We start from the raw sequence: 8,255 nt of genomic DNA on the forward strand, positions 1-8,255 counted from the left end.
ACACACACACACACACACACACACACGCACAATTGATTGGCAAAAGAAAAGACTGTAGTCGATAGCACAATGCCTTTTTATTTAAGTTTAGAATGCATACATATTCAAAACAACGTTATATCCTTAACAAGGATATGCATATATTTCAGGACATGGAGCAGCTCATTAGAGTGCCGTGGGGTGTGGGGAACAGGAGAGATGGAGAGAGAAGTGGAGCCGGGGACGGAACTGGAAAATAATATCTGGAGAGGCCTTGTCCAGCCTTATGTAAGACCTTCTGATTCACCTGAGGCTGGTGTGGAGGCGGGGATGGGAAGGAATCCAGACTACAGAGTTGAGTCTTGACTCCGTCACTCTTGTGCTCATGATCCAGCAGGAAACAGAAGAGGAGGAGGCACGCCATGTCCTCGCCTTGCTGAGAGGGTTGCGTGTGAGGTGTCATGATCGTGCAGGTCAAGGGCCTGGCCAGAGCTACAAGAGACAAAGAATTCCAGCAGCTGAGGAAGATGGCACACAGCCTACAGCACTGGAGGTCTTGGCACTTGGGAGGTAGAGCCTGGAGGATCAGGAGTTCAAAGTCATCCTCAGCTACCTAGGGAGACTGGGAAGCCAGCCTGGGCTCCCCAAGAGTTGAACCTTCGTATAGCTAGATAGATAGAACATAGATAATTATCTATGTTCTATCTATCTAGAACATTATCTTTGCCCATAGCCATCCTGCCTTCCGTCTTACAGCACTCTATGCTTCTCAGTGTTTCTGGCTCCCAGCCACTGGGTTTTTTTACCTCCCCAGCCTCCTCCTGTAGGAGCTGCAGCTCAAAGGGAAAACCTGGAGTTACATATATGTATTTGTATATTCCTCTAGTTATATTTATTTGGATTAGCAAAGAGCTCTCCTTCCTGCATTTACTGGCTGCTCCCTTTGGATCAATACTCTGGTTAGATCTTTTGAGAAAGGAAATTTACATTCACACCCCCACAGTTCCCTTAGTAACAATCTCCCGCCATCAGATCTGCCTGAGGTGACAATGGCCTTTGGGAGCACAGGTGCAGAGAATGACCTTACCTTGCTAGAAGCTGTTTTCTGATGTAGCCAGTATCTTGAAAAAAAATTTTTTTAAACTACATTTAAGCAGACTTAACAAGGTCTTAAAATAGATACAAAGTGGTTTTACCCACAAGGGGATTCTTAAAATATGAAATACTGTTTTTGCGCTTAGTCAAGGGCTTCAGAGACGAATTTACATTGCAAACAATTTCTATGCTAATTACAAAGTATTCTTTTCCGACCAGTAGGTAACAGTTTATGTTTCTGTTTATTCCTGAAATGAACATAATTAACTCTTTCTTCTTTTCTTTTTAACTAATGTCCACTCATTCAAAATGTCCTTTCCTTCTGGTAAGGTGGTGCAGAGCTTGAAGGAAAAGGCAGGAGGAACAAGAGTTCAAGGCCAGGCTCATCTGGATAATGAGTTCAAGGCCAGTCTAAAAAAGACAAAAGAGAAAGGAAGAAAGTAAGAAAGAAACCTAGGAAGGAAGGAAAGAAGAAAGGGAGGGAGGGAGGGAGGGGGAGAGAAGAAGGGAGAAAGTAAGGGAGGGAGGGAGGCAAGGAGGAAGATCTTTACATCATTTTTCTAGATTTACCTTTTCTTTAACTTTCACGTGTAAAGTGGAGAATTTAAGGGAAACGCCATAAAAACAGATTATTACAGTAATCTTGAAAAGGGGGATTGTGACTCTCAGTGCCTTCAATACATCTTCCAAGCATTTTAAACTCTCAGAGCTGAAGCTCCCACACTTTCTTGCTTTGAAGCTATAGGAGGTCCTCAAATACAGCCTCTCCCTTTCAGGCTCCCTTCCTCGGGCCTCACCCCACCTTCTGCTTTCTGAGACGGAATCATAACTACAGCTCTATGTGGTTTACACCGGCCTCGGACTTGTGAGCTTGATGACCTTTGCCTCAGCTTCCTGAGAGCTGGACAAGAGGCAGCTCCATTCCCAGATAGATTCTGGTGACCATCCACCCCTCTAATGGAGTCAACACACCTTTCTCTTGGGTCTTTCCCACCGATGGGTGACTTTCTTCAGGCCCTCACCCCTCTATGTCTCACCCCTCCCCGCCCCTCCTTCTCCTTCCTAGCCCCTTTATGGTCACATTATTGGAAAAGTGTCTGCCTGCTCATTCCCACTCACTCCTCAGCCTACTGCCTTCTGATTTTGCCATGGAAACTGATCTCTTGGAGGTTACCACTGGCCTCCTTGTTACTAAATCTAGCGGCTCCTTCTCATTCCTTCCTTATTTAACAGCACTGACCATGCCCGCCCTGGCTTTCCCACCACCCACCTCAGGTGCCCCTCCACTCACTGCGATGCCCATCTGCTCAGTGCAGGGGTTCCAAACACCCAGACAGGTTCTCAACTTCGCACAACTTTCCTGCTGCCTCAATGTGATGTGGTGTTAATGTGTATAAATGACCCCCCAAATGTGTCTTCTGTTTGTTAGACAGGGCCTCAAACAGCTCAGGTGAACTTGAACTCTTGATGTTCTAACTCTAGCCCTGGAGTGCTGAGACAAGCGTATCCTATTGTGCCTCATCTATTGAATGCTGGGGACTGAACCCAGGGCTTGGTGTACGCTAAGCAAGCACCATGGCACATGAGCTACATCTCCAGCTGCCAAAATCTGTGTCTCAACCCCTCTCTCTTCTGAGCTTGAGGCCTCCAGACTTAGCCCCTTCTACATGGTTCCTTGGTACAATCATGTCTGACACAGATCTCCCACAACTTGTTACAGCCCCTGAGAGTGGCCTGTTCAACATACAACCTCCATCGAGATTTTCTGTTCCCTCCCACCAGCTCCCTGTGCCAGTCAGCTGAACACAAAACTTGATTCCCCCTGCTCCCAAAGACCTTCTCCGCCACTCAGTTCCCAGCACTCTTGCCTAGGCCACTGGGCCCCGCTCCTGTTCACGTTACCTGCCCTGGTCCATCCAGCTGGAAATGCCCCCTTGGCTACAAATGCATGTCACTGTCCTCCTCAGACCTACAAACGTAGAAAGACCTTGCTTACAGGCCCCTGACCCGCATGGGCCCCTCCCTCCCATAATCCAGTCCCACTGAGTTTCTTTTCCACTCCTTAGTTCCTTTGGCCTCTAGACCTCTGTGTGTACCGTCCCCTCTCTCTAGGACATGCTTAGTCTGGCTAACTGACACTCATCAGCAGACATGGGTGGCGAGGCGGAGTGGACCTTGAAGAGTGGCTCTGTTTCAGGTCTGTTAACTAACTCCTCAGGGTCTCCTCCACAAAGAAGTGCGTAACAAGACCTGCCATGCCTAATGTGTATTGATTTTTCAGCTATCTGACCTACCTCTACCCATCCCTTCTTCCTTATGCATGTAGGGATGGCAGGGATCCATAGAAACCACACAGGCAGCACAGCATGACACAGCCCACCCCCACAGGCAGCTGGACCATCAGTCCTGTCTCCTAAACTCAGTTCTGGAGTCCGGAGAGACCCAGTACTGGACAGCAGGTCTGAGTAGCCGGTTGAAGCAGATGCACGGAGGAAACAGCGCAGAGGAAGAGGCTGCCGAGAGAGAGAGATGCTCTTCCGCATTTCACATCCTTGTTGCAATGACTGACGGAAGCCACTGCACTGACCTGTGAGATCGCCCTGCATTTCTAGACTAGACAGGGAGGAGGAAGGGGGTTCCCTGGATTTCAGTACAGCCCTAAGTGACTTACATATCTTGTAAAACAATCATGGCTGAGGCCAGGGATGTGGCTCATTTGGTAGAGTTCAAAGCTCACACAAAGTCCAGAGTTCAATCACCAGAGCCTCATAAAACCAGATGTGGTGGGTGGGGCATACCTTCGACCCCAGCACTTTGGAGTTAGAGGCGGGAGATCTGAAGTTCCAGGTCATCTGAAGCTACAGAGTGAGTGAGGCCAGCCAGGGTTTCAGGAGACCGTGCCTCAAAAGCAAGCAAGTAAACAGAATTCACTGTGGAAATGAAATGAGCTTGGCATGGTGACTCATCCTGTAACCACAGCACTTGGAAAGCAGAGGAAGAAGGACCATTATAGATCTGAGCTAGCCTGGTCTACACGGTGAGTACTGAAGCCAGCCTCGTTTACACAGTGAGTACCGGGCCTCCTGAGATACAGAATGGGACCATGTCACAAGAACATAAAAATTAAAAAGTTTAAAGAAAATCAGAAGTGAGACATTTACATATTAGCAATATGAAGCCATATACCGAATGGGTTCATGAAGCGTGGGGCTGAGGTGGTGGACTGGGACTCTACAAATGTGTTAGAATTAAGGCCCAGTGTTGAGCACCGGTCCTCCCTGTGAATACATTCTCTCTTCCTTTCTTCTCTCTCTCCCTTAGTTCATGAGTCTCAAACCTCATTCCTTTCTTTCATCTTCCTCTGCTTTCCGGTTTGCTTTCAAATTCCTCTTTTTTTTTTCTTAATTTTTCCCATTCTTTTTGGTTTTTTTTCCCATACCCTATATTTGGATTGGTTTTCCCTCCCAAAACTCCTCCCATCCTTCCTACCTCCTCCCCACTCGATTTTATTGATTTTATTCCCTTTCTCTTTCAAAAATAAAACCCCCAAACAAACGAACAAACAAAAACCCCATAAAAAAGAAAATCAAAAGAACTAATGAGATTTCAAAAATGCCAAAAACAAATCAAAATGAAGCAAAAAGTCCACACACACACACACACACACACACACACACACACACACACACACAAATGGAGTTAGTTTGTGTTGGCCAACTCTTCCTGAGCATGGAGTCTGCCCTGGAATGCGGTTGACAGACCCAGTGATCCTCCATTGGGAAAAGTTGATTTTATCTCTGCCAGAGAGTATCCATTGCAAACAGCTTCTTGGTTCAGGGCGGGCCATCATGTCCACTTTCCCTCTCAGGTTTGGGACTGTCTGGCTGTGCACGTGCTGGTTGTGCATGTGGCCACAGTCTCTGAGCTGATGTGTGCATAGTCCTGTTGTATTTGGGAGACACTGTTTCTTTGGAATCATCCAATGCCTCTGGCTCTTGCAATCTTTTCACCTCTTTTTCTAAATAAACCCCTAAGCCTTGAGGGGAGGGATTTCCCCTCAAGGGAAATCTTTCCCCTGAGGGGAGACATCCCATTCAGGATTGAGTGTTCCAAGGTCTCTCGTTCTCCGAACATTTGAGGAAGGCCCCCATAGGTTCATATGTTGGAACACTTGTTCTCCAGTTATGGAACTATTTGGGAAGGATTGGGAGGTGTGGCCTTGTTAGAGGAAGGCTGTCATTCCCAATTAGTTCCTCTCTGCTTAGTGCTAACGGGTCAATATGTCAGCTCTCAGGTACTGCTCCAGCGACATGCCTTCCTGTCTGGTGCCAAGCTCCCCACTGTGACCGTCATGGACTCTAGTCCTCTGAAACCATGCCCCCAAATTAAACACTTTTTTTCTAAGTTGCTTTGATCATGGCATTTTATTATTACATGAGAAAAATAACTGAGACATGGATCTCTGTGTTGCTTCCCACACACTGCAAATTTGTTTCTCTGGTGAGGGTTGAGGGAATCGCTCATCTGCGAGCACAGTAGATGAGGAGTCATTGCTATGTCCCTTCACCAGAACAGTAGTAGCAGGTTTTCTCCTAGGCCTGAGACCTTTCTAGTCTTGGGTTCTTGGTCACTTTTGCAGTGTGTATGGGGACCATCTCATGGGGTGGGCCTCGAATACAATCAAAAGGTGGTTGGTTATTCCCCTAATGTTTGTGCCATTATTTTTTTTAAATATTTATTTATTTATTATGTATACAATATTCTGTCTGTGTGTATGTCTGCAGGCCAGAAGAGGGCACCAGACCTCATTACAGATGGTTGTGAGCCACCATGTGGTTGCCGGGAATTGAACTCAGGACCTTTGGAAGAGCAGGCAATGCTCTTAACCACCGAGCCATCTCTCCAGCCCCTGTTTGTGCCATTATTGTACCAATACACATTGCAGGCACCTGAGTGATCCTTCTTGCTTCAGGCTCCTGAATGCAGGAACTACAGGTATACACAATTCTGTCTTAACCTGACAAGATCTTCTATGGCCCAGGATGGCCTTGAACTCTCTATGTAGCCAAGAACGGTTTTAGACTCCTAATCCCACTGTCTCCATTTTATAAATGCTGAGATTTCAGGAGTGAGCCGTCATGCCCCACCTGGCTGTTCGCTTTTATTGCAAAGGAGAAGTATTGTGTTTTGGAAATGAGGGAGGAACTTGCACATGCTCCATCCCACTACGTGGAAACCATTTGCTTCATTGCATGGGTACTGCATATGCTTACCACTGTGGGGCACGTTCCATTTTGTGTCTGCTATTTCTCAGTTAGACTCTCATAAATATTTAAATATTTCTAAAGTATTTGTAATCATTCTAATGATAGTATAATATTTAATGATTTATTGTGTAGTTTTTAATAAATCCACATATATATATATATATATATATATATATATATGTACACACTTTTTTTTCTAGCATAATCATGCTTTGTGAGTAAGGCTATTTTAAATTAACTTTTGATTTTTTTGTGTGTTTGTTTTTTTTGTTGGTGGTGGTGGTGGTAGATTTTTTTTTTGCTTGTTTGTTTTTTGGGTTTTTTGTTTTGTTTTGTTTTTTCATTTTTTTTCCCTTGAGTCATAGTATCTCTGAATAGTCCTGGAACTTGCTGTGTAGACCAGGCTGACCTCAAACTCAGTGGCCCACCTCAGCTGCTGGGATTAAAGATGTGTGCTAATACACCTGGCTAGCTTTCTTTAAATTCACAGAAACAGGATATATTCATCTTTAGAAATGACAATATTGCTAGACATGATGGCACACACCTTTGATTCTTACACTCAGGAGGCAGAGGCAGGTTAATTACTATGAGCTCAAGGCCAGCCTGGTCTACATAGCAAGTTTGAGGCCAGCCTGGTCTACGTAGTGAGACCCTATTTCAAAGAAAGAAGGAAAGAAAGAAAGGAAGAAAGAAAGAAAGAAAGGTAGTACTGATAATAGAGTCAAGAAGAAATTATTTATAATAATTTCACTGAGCAGAGATCTTGTAAACATTTTGCTGGATGTCTTTCCAGCTCTTTTATGTATAATTTTAGATTATACTGTACATGTTTTATAACCTGTTTTTCCCAACCCTAATTATAGATCATAGACATCCTTTCGTGTCATTACTTTTGAGTGTGTGTTCTTGAGGTTGCATCCTGACTCTTCTGGATGCTAAACATGAGCTCTGCCATTGAGCTCTACCCCAGCCCCAGTTCAACACCTTTCTACAACAACACCTTGTAGGCACAGCTCCCTCTCTGTGAGCATTGACTTGATACAGCTTCGGGAGCATATCTGCTCACAGTTTTTCTTTGGGGACAATTTCCCAAAGTTGCAGGGTCAAGAAGCACGTGGAGGGACTGGAGCGATGGCTCAAGTGGTTGGGAGCATTGGCTGCTACTGCAGAGGACCTGGATTCAAGCCAAGCATTCACACGATGGCTCACAACAGTCTGTAGATCTTATTCCATGGGATCTGACACCTGCACTCATACACATATATCCACATGCAGGCATGGACATCTACACCCAATTTAGGAATTTTTAAAACAGCATTGGGGCACCCTGAGAACAACTGCTAGGCGTGAAATGAAGAGGTGTAAATTTGGTGAAATTTGTAGAGGTTCCTGCACTGAAGGAAGAGAGGAAGAGAGGGTCAGGGGATAGCCTTGCTTTCAGGAGTGGGATTTTAACAGGAGGAGATGGGCTGACTTTTCGTCCTCTTAGACAAGTGGTTCCCAATCTGTGGGTCAAACGACCCTTTTACATGGTTGCAGATCAGATACCCCACAAACAGATATTTACGTTATAATTCATAACAGTAGCAAAATTGTAATTATGCAGTGGCATAAAGTCATTCTATGATTGGGGTCACCACAACATGAGAAACTGTATTAAAAGGTCACAGCATTAGGAAGGTTGAGAACCACTGACTTAGGGTGTCCTCTGAATGGAGAATTAGATGGCGTTCACCCGTTCTGGAGACCAGCTGCTGGGTCCCTCCCTCCTTCCTCACCTTGCTTCTGTGCGGTTCCCAGCACTTCTGGGTGATGACACACTTCAAAGGATGGCACCTCTGTTTTACTGGCTGCATGACTCCGGAAGTCACTTGTGCGGCTGAGGCCTCAGTTTGCCCATCTGTCCCACAA

The 8,255-nt window shown here is 45.5% G+C and overlaps 1 long non-coding RNA gene across 1 annotated transcript; it reads right to left on the reverse strand.

Moving 5' to 3' along the window:
* Positions 1-58: 58 nt before the first annotated feature.
* Positions 59-3,721, reverse strand: LOC125410175 (uncharacterized). The gene is made up of 2 exons (XR_007235003.3): positions 3,369-3,721; positions 59-471 (listed from the first exon to the last, which is right to left on the reverse strand). It is a non-coding gene; the product is annotated as an uncharacterized LOC125410175 (long non-coding RNA).
* Positions 3,722-8,255: the final 4,534 nt, after the last annotated feature.

The sequence above is a fragment of the Myodes glareolus genome, chromosome 19 (assembly GCF_982192425.1).
Source record: "Myodes glareolus chromosome 19, mMyoGla1.1, whole genome shotgun sequence".
Classification (NCBI taxonomy): Eukaryota; Metazoa; Chordata; class Mammalia; order Rodentia; family Cricetidae; genus Myodes; species Myodes glareolus.